The sequence below is a fragment of the Chrysoperla carnea genome, chromosome 2 (assembly GCF_905475395.1).
Source record: "Chrysoperla carnea chromosome 2, inChrCarn1.1, whole genome shotgun sequence".
In the NCBI taxonomy this organism is placed as follows: Eukaryota; Metazoa; Arthropoda; class Insecta; order Neuroptera; family Chrysopidae; genus Chrysoperla; species Chrysoperla carnea.
The window spans coordinates 84,644,088-84,660,363 of NC_058338.1; the positions used below are offsets into that span (position 1 = coordinate 84,644,088).

The following is a 16,276-nucleotide window of genomic DNA, read 5'->3' on the forward strand; positions in this document are numbered from 1 at the left end:
TTGACTGACTTAATTGTTGAAATACCATGCATAGACAGTGTTGATTACTCTATCACATTACACATACATACATGTCACACATATATAACTGATATTCCCATATAATACATACTATACAATTTGCGCTCTCACGGGTAAACAGGGATGTTTACGAAAAAATGTTTCAAACAAAAGTTGCTTATTTTTTCAGTTTTTCTCTTGTCTTTTGTTCTATCTCTAACGGCTTACAAAATGTGTCCTACGGAACCAAGACTCAATTGACCTATGTTACTCATTTACGACCTCGACCTCATTTTTATGTCCTGAGCACCCTGTAAAAATTCCAGCTTAATATCATTTTTCGTTTTTGAGTTATCGTATTGACAGACAGACAGACAGACAACCGGAAGACTAATTTGGTGATTTTATGAACACCTATATCAAAATTTTGTTCATAGTATCAATATTTTTAAGCGTTACAAACTTGGGACTAAACTTAGTATATCTTGATAAATTTCATATACATGGTATAAAAATACAGATCATAGAAATACTCGTTATAGAAAAAACTATTCGCTATAATAACTGACTAATCTCCTAAAAGTTAGAAAACTATCCGTCCTTATTTTGTACAAATTCACCCCGAAAAATTGTGTTTTCTGAGCAAGTCCCGTTAATGGTCCACTAAAAAGAAATTTATTGTAAGTAATAATTTTTGAAATTCTGTTTGTGACACACCCTGTAAACTTATAAAAAATTATAAATTCAAATATTCGTTCATGTATAATTCTTCATCGTTATGCTAATTGAATATCGTAACTGGTATTACGCAGTACTTTTTAAACGAGTAAACAATCTGTTGAAATATATCGTAAAATTATTTTATACGACTACATCATTTACTGTAATAAAATCATGCAATGACTATAAAAGTATAAACTACATGTTTGTTGACTATAATACGCCTTCATACAATGTACCAGGGTAGTTAGTTTCATCCAATAGCTCTTCAGGAAAGCACTACCCACAAAATGCATTTTACTGATCGATAAGATAAGAAAATTATTATTGTATGTACATAAAATTCTGGTAAATCTCTTTATTTAAGAAGCAGGGATAGATTACTACAGTAATTTACAAACGTTTCGCAAAAACCACTTTTTTTCGACATTATACAGAATTTGTGCAACTGTTATTTAATTGTATGGTTATTCGCCATGCCACCATGCCTCTTTTTTATTTGCAAAGTACAACATTTATACCATGTATATGAAATATACCAAGGTATACTAAGTTTAGTCCTACTAAATATACCAAGGTATAGTATGTTCTTACGGACCCATCTTGTAAACCGTTAGAAATAGAACAAAAGTTTTAATGTAAAAAATGTTCCGTATAAACAACTTTTGTTTGAAACATTTTTTCGTAAACATCACTGTTTATCCGTGAAAGCACAAATTGTATAGTATGTATTATATGGGAATATCAGTTATATATTTGTGACATATATGTATGTGTAATGTAATTCGGCGAGCCAAATAGACAATGGTTTGTTAACAAATCTATCTGGAATTTTAGTTTTCATTGAAAACTAACAAAAATGAAAAATAATTTTAAACTCTTTTGACATGATATTTTTAATTTTGTTTTAATAAAAATTTTTTCAAAATCATGTCAAAAGAGTTTAAAAAATTTTAATACATACTTAGTTTAAAATTTTCTTTTTAAGTTAACCAAAAATGTATAATTTTTCATTTATGGTTAACTTAAAGAAATTATTATAAAAAGTTTTGAGAAAAACACGTTTATAGTTTGATACATTAATAGATTTTAGAAAAAAATACATGAATAAAATAGACACTTAATTGTCTATAACTTGAACAGGCTGGCTACTAATGACTTCAAATTTTCTTTTTTTTTTTAGAATATTTCTTATAAGTTATAGAATCAGAAAATAAAAAAATAGATTTTCAGACCCTTGTTCCCCCTTTAACTTCAATAATTATACGAATTTTGCTTTAAAATTTTTGAAGTGAATTCTAAATACACCCCTTAGAAACAGGATGCTACCTGTACAAATATAATTCAGATTAAGGCAGTTTCACAGGTAATACCGAGCAAATATCGATTCCAATGTAGAAATGATAAATTTTTAGTGAAAGAAGATTCTTTTAATGTATACCGATCCCCGGTATTAGTCTATAACAGTCATATAATATAAATTACCTTAAGATACACCCAACTATGAGTTATTTCCGGTTCGTAAAATTTATAGGTTTTCTAATAATTCCATCATTTGATTCAGTCAATATAGACGAAAAAAAGGCCGGACCTGGAAAAAATTACAATAGTGACTCTGAGGTTATAGATCGTTAGGGGGGCATGTAAATAACTTTAAAAAAAATTAAGAGAATTTTTCGTTCCGCTGTTTTTGAGAAAATCCAAAAAAATGGGAAAAAAAATTGGAATGCGTTTTTCTCGGAATCTATTGGTTTAAGGGAAAAGTTTTTCAAATAAAAAATGTAGAAGACATTGTCAGCTACATTTTATGTCATTGGAGCAACGTCATACGAGTTAAATTACAAAAAGTAGGTGGCGTTAAAGTATCAAAAAAAGGGTTTTTCACGATTTTCATTAAGAAAAAATGATGTTTTTGTAAAAGTGTAAATGAGAAAGTTGTTTGACTCAAAATTAGCTTCAACTTTTATTTAAACAATTTTTATGAAAAACTTACCGTTTCCGAGCTATAGTAAAACAATGTATGTTTAAAATAAACCAAGAAAATAAAAAGGAAATCAAGTACTCCTTTTCAAAATTTTAAAAAACTTAACTTTCAGATTTTTTAGCAAGCTGTATTTCAAAAACGGTAAGTTTTACAAAAAAAATTGTTTAAATAAAAGTTGAAGCTAATTTTGAGTCAAACAACTTTTTCATTTACACTTTTACAAAAAAATCATTTTTTCTTAATGAAAACCGTGGAAAACCCTTTTTTTGATACTTTAACGCCACCTACTTTTTGTAATTTAACTCGTATGACGTTGCTCCAATGACATAAAATGTAGCTGACAGTGTCTTCTACATTTTTTATTTGAAAAACTTTTCCCTTAAATCAACAGATTCCGAGAAAAACGCATTCCAAATTTTTTTTTCCCATTTTTTTGGATTTTCTCAAAAACAGCGGAACGAAAAATTCTCTTAATTTTTTTTAAGTTATTTACATGCCCCCCTAACGATCTATAACCTCAGTCACTATTGTAATTTTTTCCAGTCAAAATGCCAGATTTACTGTACCAATTCTAGTAAGTAATAAAACATATCCAAAACTAATCAGCTAATTAGTTAAAATATAAAATAGAATACAGTAGAGTCTCACTAATCTGATGCTATTGAAAACCAAAGGATATCTCATTACTGGAATTTTTGGATTACTAGGATTGTATAGAATGCTTGATAAATAAAATAGAGAAAAAATTATTTTTGAGTGAATGTACTAGGAAAATGACGGATTATTGAACTTGTGGAACTACTGAAAGTCCGGGTTACTGAGACTCTATTATTTTCATATTGTTTTCTTAAATTCCATACAGTTTTTGTAGATTGGCGACCTTTAATCAAATAATTTAGTAAATAATTATAATCAATGTTCTTTTTTTTAACATCTGTATTTGAAGGTTACTATTTGCATGATGTGACCTAGACCTGAATGTTTTTCACAACTAAATTGGCAAACTGATTAAAAATTGTCAATATATCTGTGTATAAATTATATGTTCATGTTAACACAAAGAAAGTTTACAAGCTCGCTGTTAATAATCGATGCTGGGTTTTCACTAGGTTCGCTAATATTAAAAATACCAGACTTTCACTTAGACGCCTGGAGCTCACTGTATTGTTCCGTATTTTATAAAAAATCAATAACTTCTCAGGGCATTTTCAGCTTTTAGCAAAACGAACATTTTTTGTAGCCGATTTCTGAACATCGTTAGCTTTCAGAAGAAATACGACTTAAAAGTATGCCATTATTGCATTTAATCAAAAGAAAACACGCTAGCTACAGAAAAATTATCTAGCCAAAAATTGTCAATGGCAATAAAGGACATTCGCCTGTGTCCATGACTTTTACCTACAAGTATCGATAAAGTTTAAGCGTATATTCTTTCGATTAAATGTATTATTGACATATTTTAAGTCGCATATTTTCTCCGAAAGCTAACGATTTTCGAAAAAATGTTAGTTTTTTTTATGAGAATCAACTTTATAATTTAAAGTTTATTGCGACTTGCAATTGATCGTCGTCGGTCTATTTTTTATGTTTTCCACTAAAATATTTAAAAAAAAATTCGGACCCTTATATTTTTTAAAAGTAATTGATCGGAAAAATTTAAAATTTACGAATAATTTAGGAATAAAAAACCGGCAAATTCTCAGTATAATCAAGTTGAGAAATTCGAAAAGTGGCCCGCTTACTTAATATTAAATTAATCAAAAAATCCAGACCCAATTTAAAAAAAAAAATAAAATTGAGCGGAAAAATAAAACATTTTACAAAAAAAAATTCTCCATATGGAAAGGTTGGGAAATTCGAAAAGTGGTTTGCTAAATTAATATAGGTGATAAAAACTAAGCAAAAAAGTATCTTTGTGTGAGGGTTTTATTCCATTAATGAAAATGGAAAATTAAAATCGCTACCTACTTAAATGAGATCGACTATTGTGACCCCCGTTTACATATCACAGACTCCCCTCCCCCATTTTCCCTTTTTTTTTTAGATTATCATGGACTCCTTTGGGAATGATTTTAGTCGTTGCTAAATGTGTAAGGGATCTTATAAATAATAAAAATGTGAAAGCGTCGGAAAAATTGCATGATTGAAATTTCTATGTTAGTCATTTTTAAATATTATTTTGTTGTGAAGGTCTCACAAATTATATGAATTATAAAATTTTTCGCCATACTATGTTCAACAAAACTTGAAACATTGAAAATATATTTGAATCGATTTGTTAATGTAACAGCATGTAGGTATAATAATAATTCCCATTAAATATATTAATAGAAATTTATGTTGGTAAATACACAATAAATTTTAATTTTTTTAATCTAAAATATATACAGTTTTTATTGCATCAATGCCAAGGACATATTACTTAGTGATGATGACATTATAATTTTAAATTCAAAGATCTTTACTCGTATTTCTAGATAATAGAACATATTTTTTAAAACAATAATAGGGAATATCGATGATTTTTTTTTTGTTGCAAATAGCAGAGAAAAATTATTTTTTGAATAACCATAAAAACAACCAGGATAAAAGCCATCAAAATTTCTTTTTCGAGCAAAACATAATTCAGCATGGAGTTTTATGGCAAAAACATAGTTATAAATATGACAACAAAAGCAATGTCCGAGCTCTCTGCTTAACTAGTAATTTAAATTGCTTATGTCGTCCGTACTTCTTGGCCGATTTATTTTTCATTTCACTTTTTGTCAACTTTTTTACAGTATTTTTATATTTTGTTAAAAAATGCAAAAAAAAAAATTATATCCAAGCAGGTTGGCCGAGCTAACTGAGCGCTGAGTTCAGCAGGAAGACTGCATCCAGCCGCTGCCTTTTACCCAGCCTTTGCTCTTTTATTGCCAAGGTCGTGTATAACAACTTCTACGGAAATATGCATAGGAAAAAAACAAACCTAAAATTGATGATATTAAGTCTGAAATATTTACCTAATTGATTGTAACTAATTAGGTAAAATCATAAAAGAAAATTTTACCTAATGTCTAATTACACATTTGCATTAAATATAAACATCATAAATAACAATGAAGCTGAAGTTGGCCGCTAAAAAATACCCACCAAAAAAAAATAGTCGAGAAAATAAAGGATAAAAAAAAAACATTATTTGTGACTTAAAATGGAATAATTTAGAACGCTATATTATAAGATCAACTCCCAGTATCATTAAGCTACCCATAAAAAGTGAAATTAATAAGAAAATCTTGGGAAAATCATCCTCTTTGTATTATTATGACCAACAAATTTATTTTGCTTACGCTAGTTTTAAGCAACGTTTAACAATGAGTAATAAAAATAAGATATTCAACAAAAAAAATATGGAAAATTTCGGAAAATATGTAAGAACATTTTCTTATGAAAAAAATTTTTTTTTGGAAAATTTTCTTGAATTTTGAAAGACATGGTAATGTGCGTGAGTACATATTTTTTGTGTTCGCGAATTTTCTGAGTGTTTTTTTTACGTTGCGGGTGTTTTTTGGAAAATTGACAATAACTTTTTTCAGCAAAATAAAATTTTTTTTTAAGGTAATTTTTTGGAATAACGAATGCATTTCGAAACTATCTATCATCATTAGGTCACTGTTTGAAAACTATATAGTGAATTTTAGTTGAATTTTAAAATGGGTATTTATCTTATAGAATAGCCATGTTTGGAAAACGTCATAATTTTCTTTAGCAAAATAACTTTTTCTTTTAAGCAAATTTTCTCGATAAATGAAAGGCTATTGAAACATTTAAGCACCATTAGATCACTGTTTGAAAACTATATAGTGAATTTTAGTTGAATTTTAAAATGGGTATTTATCTTATAGAATAGTCATGTTTGGAAAACGTCATAATTTTCTTTAGCAAAATAACTTTTTCTTTTAAGCAAATTTTCTTGATAAATGAAAGGCTATTGAAACAATTTCGGTAGACTTGGTCACCGTTTGGCTACTATTTTCAATGATTACCCTATCTAATATAAGTACATTGTTAAAAAATTAGCGGGTGTTTTTTGGAAAATTGACAATAATTTTTTTCAGCAAAATAAAATTTTTTTTTAAGGTAATTTTTTGGAATAACGAATGCATTTCGAAACTATCTATCATCATTAGGTCACTGTTTGAAAACTATATAGTGAATTTTAGTTGAATTTTAAAATGGGTGTTTATCTTATAGAATAGTCATGTTTGGAAAACGTCATAATTTTCTTTAGCAAAATAACTTTTTCTTTTAAGCAAATTTTCTCGATAAATGAAAGGCTATTGAAACATTTAAGCACCATTAGATCACTGTGTGAAAACTATATAGTGAATTTTAGTTGAATTTTAAAATGGGTATTTATCTTATAGAATAGTCATGTTTGGAAAACGTCATAATTTTCTTTAGCAAAATAACTTTTTCTTTTAAGCAAATTTTCTCGATAAATGAAAGGCTATTGAAACATTTAAGCACCATTAGATCACTGTTTGAAAACTATATAGTGAATTTTAGTTGAATATTAAAATGGGTATTTATCTTATAGAATAGTCATGTTTGGAAAACGTCATAATTTTCTTTAGCAAAATAACTTTTTCTTTTAAGCAAATTTTCTTGATAAATGAAAGGCTATTGAAACAATTTCGGTAGAATTGGTCACCGTTTGGCTACTATTTTCAATGATTACCCTATCTAATATAAGTACATTGTTAAAAAATTAGCGGGTGTTTTTTGGAAAATTGACAATAATTTTTTTCAGCAAAATAAAATTTTTTTTTAAGGTAATTTTTTGGAATAACGAATGCATTTCGAAACTATCTATCATCATTAGGTCACTGTTTGAAAACTATATAGTGAATTTTAGTTGAATTTTAAAATGGGTATTTATCTTATAGAATAGTCATGTTTGGAAAACGTCATAATTTTCTTTAGCAAAATAACTTTTTCTTTTAAGCAAATTTTCTCGATAAATGAAAGGCTATTGAAACATTTAAGCACCATTAGATCACTGTTTGAAAACTATATAGTGAATTTTAGTTGAATTTTAAAATGGGTATTTATCTTATAGAATAGTCATGTTTGGAAAACGTCATAATTTTCTTTAGCAAAATAACTTTTTCTTTTAAGCAAATTTTCTTGATAAATGAAAGGCTATTGAAACAATTTCGGTAGACTTGGTCACCGTTTGGCTACTATTTTCAATGATTACCCTATCTAATATAAGTACATTGTTAAAAAATTAGCGGGTGTTTTTTGGAAAATTGACAATAATTTTTTTCAGCAAAATAAAATTTTTTTTTAAGGTAATTTTTTGGAATAACGAATGCATTTCGAAACTGTCTATCATCATTAGGTCACTGTTTGAAAACTATATAGTGAATTTAAGTTGAATTTTAAAATGGGTATTTATCTTATAGAATGGTCATGTTTGGAAAACGTCATAATTTTCTTTAGCAAAATAACTTTTTCTTTTAAGCAAATTTTCTTGATAAATGAAAGGCTATTGAAACAATTTCGGTAGAATTGGTCACCGTTTGGCTACTATTTTCAATGATTACCCTATCTAATATAAGTACATTGTTAAAAAATTAGCGGGTGTTTTTTGGAAAATTGACAATAATTTTTTTCAGCAAAATAAAATTTTTTTTTAAGGTAATTTTTTGGAATAACGAATGCATTTCGAAACTACCTATCATCATTAGGTCACTGTTTGAAAACTATATAGTGAATTTTAGTTGAATTTTAAAATGGGTATTTATCTTATAGAATAGTCATGTTTGGAAAACGTCATAATTTTCTTTAGCAAAATAACTTTTTCTTTTAAGCAAATTTTCTCGATAAATGAAAGGCTATTGAAACATTTAAGCACCATTAGATCACTGTTTGAAAACTATATAGTGAATTTTAGTTGAATTTTAAAATGGGTATTTATCTTATAGAATAGTCATGTTTGGAAAACGTCATAATTTTCTTTAGCAAAATAACTTTTTCTTTTAAGCAAATTTTCTCGATAAATGAAAGGCTATTGAAACATTTAAGCACCATTAGATCACTGTTTGAAAACTATATAGTGAATTTTAGTTGAATTTTAAAATGGGTATTTATCTTATAGAATAGTCATGTTTGGAAAACGTCATAATTTTCTTTAGCAAAATAACTTTTTCTTTTAAGCAAATTTTCTTGATAAATGAAAGGCTATTGAAACAATTTCGGTAGACTTGGTCACCGTTTGGCTACTATTTTCAATGATTACCCTATCTAATATAAGTACATTGTTAAAAAATTAGCGGGTGTTTTTTGGAAAATTGACAATAATTTTTTTCAGCAAAATAAAATTTTTTTTTAAGGTAATTTTTTGGAATAACGAATGCATTTCGAAACTGTCTATCATCATTAGGTCACTGTTTGAAAACTATATAGTGAATTTAAGTTGAATTTTAAAATGGGTATTTATCTTATAGAATGGTCATGTTTGGAAAACGTCATAATTTTCTTTAGCAAAATAACTTTTTCTTTTAAGCAAATTTTCTCGATAAATGAAAGGCTATTGAAACATTTAAGCACCATTAGATCACTGTTTGAAAACTATATAGTGAATTTTAGTTGAATTTTAAAATGGGTATTTATCTTATAGAATAGTCATGTTTGGAAAACGTCATAATTTTCTTTAGCAAAATAACTTTTTCTTTTAAGCAAATTTTCTTGATAAATGAAAGGCTATTGAAACAATTTCGGTAGAATTGGTCACCGTTTGGCTACTATTTTCAATGATTACCCTATCTAATATAAGTACATTGTTAAAAAATTAGCGGGTGTTTTTTGGAAAATTGACAATAATTTTTTTCAGCAAAATAAAATTTTTTTTTAAGGTAATTTTTTGGAATAACGAATGCATTTCAAAACTATCTATCATCATTAGGTCACTGTTTGAAAACTATATAGTGAATTTTAGTTGAATTTTAAAATGGGTATTTATCTTATAGAATAGTCATGTTTGGAAAACGTCATAATTTTCTTTAGCAAAATAACTTTTTCTTTTAAGCAAATTTTCTTGATAAATGAAAGGCTATTGAAACAATTTCGGTAGAATTGGTCACCGTTTGGCTACTATTTTCAATGATTACCCTATCTAATATAAGTACATTGTTAAAAAATTAGCGGGTGTTTTTTGGAAAATTGACAATAATTTTTTTCAGCAAAATAAAATTTTTTTTTAAGGTAATTTTTTGGAATAACGAATGCATTTCGAAACTATCTATCATCATTAGGTCACTGTTTGAAAACTATATAGTGAATTTTAGTTGAATTTTAAAATGGGTATTTATCTTATAGAATAGTCATGTTTGGAAAACGTCATAATTTTCTTTAGCAAAATAACTTTTTCTTTTAAGCAAATTTTCTCGATAAATGAAAGGCTATTGAAACATTTAAGCACCATTAGATCACTGTTTGAAAACTATATAGTGAATTTTAGTTGAATTTTAAAATGGGTATTTATCTTATAGAATAGTCATGTTTGGAAAACGTCATAATTTTCTTTAGCAAAATAACTTTTTCTTTTAAGCAAATTTTCTTGATAAATGAAAGGCTATTGAAACAATTTCGGTAGACTTGGTCACCGTTTGGCTACTATTTTCAATGATTACCCTATCTAATATAAGTACATTGTTAAAAAATTAGCGGGTGTTTTTTGGAAAATTGACAATAATTTTTTTCAGCAAAATAAAATTTTTTTTTAAGGTAATTTTTTGGAATAACGAATGCATTTCGAAACTGTCTATCATCATTAGGTCACTGTTTGAAAACTATATAGTGAATTTAAGTTGAATTTTAAAATGGGTATTTATCTTATAGAATGGTCATGTTTGGAAAACGTCATAATTTTCTTTAGCAAAATAACTTTTTCTTTTAAGCAAATTTTCTCGATAAATGAAAGGCTATTGAAACATTTAAGCACCATTATATCACTGTTTGAAAACTATATAGTGAATTTTAGTTGAATTTTAAAATGGGTATTTATCTTATAGAATAGTCATGCTGGAAAACGTCATAATTTTCTTTCGCAAAATAACTTTTTCTTTTAAGCAAATTTTCTTGATAAATGAAAGGCTATTGAAACAATTTCGGTAGAATTGGTCACCGTTTGGCTACTATTTTCAATGATTACCCTATCTAATATAAGTACATTGTTAAAAAATTAGCGGGTGTTTTTTGGAAAATTGACAATAATTTTTTTCAGCAAAATAAAATTTTTTTTTAAGGTAATTTTTTGGAATAACGAATGCATTTCGAAACTACCTATCATCATTAGGTCACTGTTTGAAAACTATATAGTGAATTTTAGTTGAATTTTAAAATGGGTATTTATCTTATAGAATAGTCATGTTTGGAAAACGTCATAATTTTCTTTAGCAAAATAACTTTTTCTTTTAAGCAAATTTTCTTGATAAATGAAAGGCTATTGAAACAATTTCGGTAGACTTGGTCACCGTTTGGCTACTATTTTCAATGATTACCCTATCTAATATAAGTACATTGTTAAAAAATTAGCGGGTGTTTTTTGGAAAATTGACAATAATTTTTTTCAGCAAAATAAAATTTTTTTTTAAGGTAATATTTTGGAATAACGAATGCATTTCAAAACTATCTATCATCATTAGGTCACTGTTTGAAAACTATATAGTGAATTTTAGTTGAATTTTAAAATGGGTATTTATCTTATAGAATAGTCATGTTTGGAAAACGTCATAATTTTCTTTAGCAAAATAACTTTTTCTTTTAAGCAAATTTTCTTGATAAATGAAAGGCTATTGAAACAATTTCGGTAGAATTGGTCACCGTTTGGCTACTATTTTCAATGATTACCCTATCTAATATAAGTACATTGTTAAAAAATTAGCGGGTGTTTTTTGGAAAATTGACAATAATTTTTTTCAGCAAAATAAAATTTTTTTTTAAGGTAATTTTTTGGAATAACGAATGCATTTCGAAACTATCTATCATCATTAGGTCACTGTTTGAAAACTATATAGTGAATTTTAGTTGAATTTTAAAATGGGTATTTATCTTATAGAATAGTCATGTTTGGAAAACGTCATAATTTTCTTTAGCAAAATAACTTTTTCTTTTAAGCAAATTTTCTCGATAAATGAAAGGCTATTGAAACATTTAAGCACCATTATATCACTGTTTGAAAACTATATAGTGAATTTTAGTTGAATTTTAAAATGGGTATTTATCTTATAGAATAGTCATGTTTGGAAAACGTCATAATTTTCTTTAGCAAAATAACTTTTTCTTTTAAGCAAATTTTCTTGATAAATGAAAGGCTTTTGAAACAATTTCGGTAGAATTGGTCACCGTTTGGCTACTATTTTCAATGATTACCCTATCTAATATAAGTACATTGTTAAAAAATTAGCGGGTGTTTTTTGGAAAATTGACAATAATTTTTTTCAGCAAAATAAAATTTTTTTTTAAGGTAATTTTTTGGAATAACGAATGCATTTCGAAACTATCTATCATCATTAGGTCACTGTTTGAAAACTATATAGTGAATTTTAGTTGAATTTTAAAATGGGTATTTATCTTATAGAATAGTCATGTTTGGAAAACGTCATAATTTTCTTTAGCAAAATAACTTTTTCTTTTAAGCAAATTTTCTCGATAAATGAAAGGCTATTGAAACATTTAAGCACCATTAGATCACTGTTTGAAAACTATATAGTGAATTTTAGTTGAATTTTAAAATGGGTATTTATCTTATAGAATAGTCATGTTTGGAAAACGTCATAATTTTCTTTAGCAAAATAACTTTTTCTTTTAAGCAAATTTTCTCGATAAATGAAAGGCTATTGAAACATTTAAGCACCATTAGATCACTGTTTGAAAACTATATAGTGAATTTTAGTTGAATTTTAAAATGGGTATTTATCTTATAGAATAGTCATGTTTGGAAAACGTCATAATTTTCTTTAGCAAAATAACTTTTTCTTTTAAGCAAATTTTCTCGATAAATGAAAAGCTATTGAAACATTTAAGCACCATTATATCACTGTTTGAAAACTATATAGTGAATTTTAGTTGAATTTTAAAATGGGTATTTATCTTATAGAATAGTCATGTTTGGAAAACGTCATAATTTTCTTTAGCAAAATAACTTTTTCTTTTAAGCAAATTTTCTTGATAAATGAAAGGCTTTTGAAACAATTTCGGTAGAATTGGTCACCGTTTGGCTACTATTTTCAATGATTACCCTATCTAATATAAGTACATTGTTAAAAAATTAGCGGGTGTTTTTTGGAAAATTGACAATAATTTTTTTCAGCAAAATAAAATTTTTTTTTAAGGTAATTTTTTGGAATAACGAATGCATTTCGAAACTATCTATCATCATTAGGTCACTGTTTGAAAACTATATAGTGAATTTTAGTTGAATTTTAAAATGGGTATTTATCTTATAGAATAGTCATGTTTGGAAAACGTCATAATTTTCTTTAGCAAAATAACTTTTTCTTTTAAGCAAATTTTCTCGATAAATGAAAGGCTATTGAAACATTTAAGCACCATTAGATCACTGTTTGAAAACTATATAGTGAATTTTAGTTGAATTTTAAAATGGGTATTTATCTTATAGAATAGTCATGTTTGGAAAACGTCATAATTTTCTTTAGCAAAATAACTTTTTCTTTTAAGCAAATTTTCTCGATAAATGAAAGGCTATTGAAACATTTAAGCACCATTATATCACTGTTTGAAAACTATATAGTGAATTTTAGTTGAATTTTAAAATGGGTATTTATCTTATAGAATAGTCATGTTTGGAAAACGTCATAATTTTCTTTAGCAAAATAACTTTTTCTTTTAAGCAAATTTTCTTGATAAATGAAAGGCTATTGAAACAATTTCGGTAGAATTGGTCACCGTTTGGCTACTATTTTCAATGATTACCCTATCTAATATAAGTACATTGTTAAAAAATTAGCGGGTGTTTTTTGGAAAATTGACAATAATTTTTTTCAGCAAAATAAAATTTTTTTTTAAGGTAATTTTTTGGAATAACGAATGCATTTCGAAACTATCTATCATCATTAGGTCACTGTTTGAAAACTATATAGTGAATTTTAGTTGAATTTTAAAATGGGTATTTATCTTATAGAATAGTCATGTTTGGAAAACGTCATAATTTTCTTTAGCAAAATAACTTTTTCTTTTAAGCAAATTTTCTCGATAAATGAAAGGCTATTGAAACATTTAAGCACCATTATATCACTGTTTGAAAACTATATAGTGAATTTTAGTTGAATTTTAAAATGGGTATTTATCTTATAGAATAGTCATGTTTGGAAAACGTCATAATTTTCTTTAGCAAAATAAGTTTTTCGTTTAATAAAATTTTCTCGATAAATGAAAGGCTATTGAAACATTTAAGCATTATTAGAATAGTGTTTGAAAATTCATTTCAATGATTCCAATATCTTAAATGAAAGTATAATATGAACATTGTTAAAAAATTAGCGGGTGTTTTTTGGAAAATTGACAATAACTTTTTTCAGCAAAATAAAATTTTTTTTTAAGGTAATTTTTTGGAATAACGAATCTATTTCGAAACTATCTATCATCATTAGATAAATGTTTGAAAATTATTTTGTGAATTTTAGTTGAATTTTAAAATGGGTATTTATCTTATAGAATAGTCATGTTTTTTGAAAAACGTCATAATTTTCTTTAGCAAAATAAGTTTTTCGTTTAATAAAATTTTCTCGATAAATGAAAGGCTATTGAAACATTTAAGCATTATTAGAATAGTGTTTGAAAATTCATTTCAATGATTCCAATATCTTAAATGAAAGTATAATATGAACATTGTTAAAAAATTAGCGGGTGTTTTTTGGAAAATTGACAATAACTTTTTTCAGCAAAATAAAATTTTTTTTTAAGGTAATTTTTTGGAATAACGAATCTATTTCGAAACTATCTATCATCATTAGATAAGCGTTTGAAAATTATTTTGTGAATTTTAGTTGAATTTTAAAATGGGTATTTATCTTATAGAATAGTCATGTTTTTTGAAAAACGTCATAATTTTCTTTAGCAAAATAAGTTTTTCGTTTAAGAAAATTTTCTCGATAAATGAAAGGCTATTGAAACATTTAAGCATTATTAGATGACTGTTTGAAAACCATACCATATCTTAAATGCAAGTATAATATGAACATTGTTAAAAAATTAGCGGGTGTTTTTTGGAAAATTGACAATAACTTTTTTCAGCAAAATAAAATTTTTTTTTAAGGTAATTTTTTGGAATAACGAATCTATTTCGAAACTATCTATCATCATTAGATAAGCGTTTGAAAATTATTTTTTGAATTTTAGTTGAATTTTAAAATGGGTATTTATCTTATAGAATAGTCATGTTTTTTGAAAAACGTCATAATTTTCTTTAGCAAAATAAGTTTTTCGTTTAATAAAATTTTCTCGATAAATGAAAGGCTATTGAAACATTTAAGCATTATTAGAATAGTGTTTGAAAATTCATTGCAATGATTCCAATATCTTAAATGAAAGTATAATATGAACATTGTTAAAAAATTAGCGGGTGTTTTTTGGAAATTTCCACTTCGAAAAATGAATAATGTATACTTTGTATAATTAATTAAAAAATTTTTTTCAATTGTCGCGCTAATTTTGCACGTTACGATAAAATAAGTTATAAAAACAAATATCTTGGAGTAATTCAATGGTCTGGTACTGTACTTGGTACCTAACATTTTTTTGTAACGTACTCCTACACACGCACTACATATTTATTTATTATATTTTTGTTTTGTTTCAATGTTCAATAAAATGGGCCAAGAGCGTTTTCTTGGTGTGAGAACTTCGCCATAAATTAATCTATCAATAAGTTGTTCTTGAAAAAAATCTACAGCATAGTTTTTTAAGTTATGATGTTGTAACATGATAACTACACAACTAGATCGTGTTTTGTTAATAGAAATTGCATTTATATGTTACCTTTGATTCCATTAATCCTTAATTGCACTAAAAATATCAATTTAATCACGATTTCGAAATATTAATGCACTTTTACTTACACATCTTTCACTCTTCAATATTTTTTATCTCACATGAACTTCACAGAAATTGAAATTTCAACACTATAGATATTTAATTTTTGCACTTTTAAAACTAAGGTATACAAACACATTAGAACAATTAACAAACTGGTAAATTTAAACAACAATATAAGCAAGAGATTTAAACGATTAAATTTTATAATTGTTATTTTCAACAACAAAACTTATGTTAACATTTTTTTACATGTATAATTCACCAACTTAAATTTAACATCATAATTCATAATTGGAAATATATTTTTTTTAATAAATACACATCAAATATAATTTTATTTATAAATAGTGTTTTTGAAACTATACCCTTCGATATTTTGTATGTGCGCATGCATATGACTTGTTTTAACAAAGTACATTTGTTTGGTGTGAAATAGTAATAAATATTTTTTTAAAAATATGCATTACC

General features: G+C 26.2%; 1 protein-coding gene across 1 annotated transcript in view; it reads left to right on the forward strand.

Annotated features, from left to right (window-relative positions):
• The window catches only part of LOC123293239 (protein phosphatase PTC7 homolog), a 74,431-nt gene that overhangs the window by 27,360 nt on the left and 30,795 nt on the right, over nt 1-16,276 (forward strand). The gene's annotated exons all lie outside the window — the stretch shown is intronic.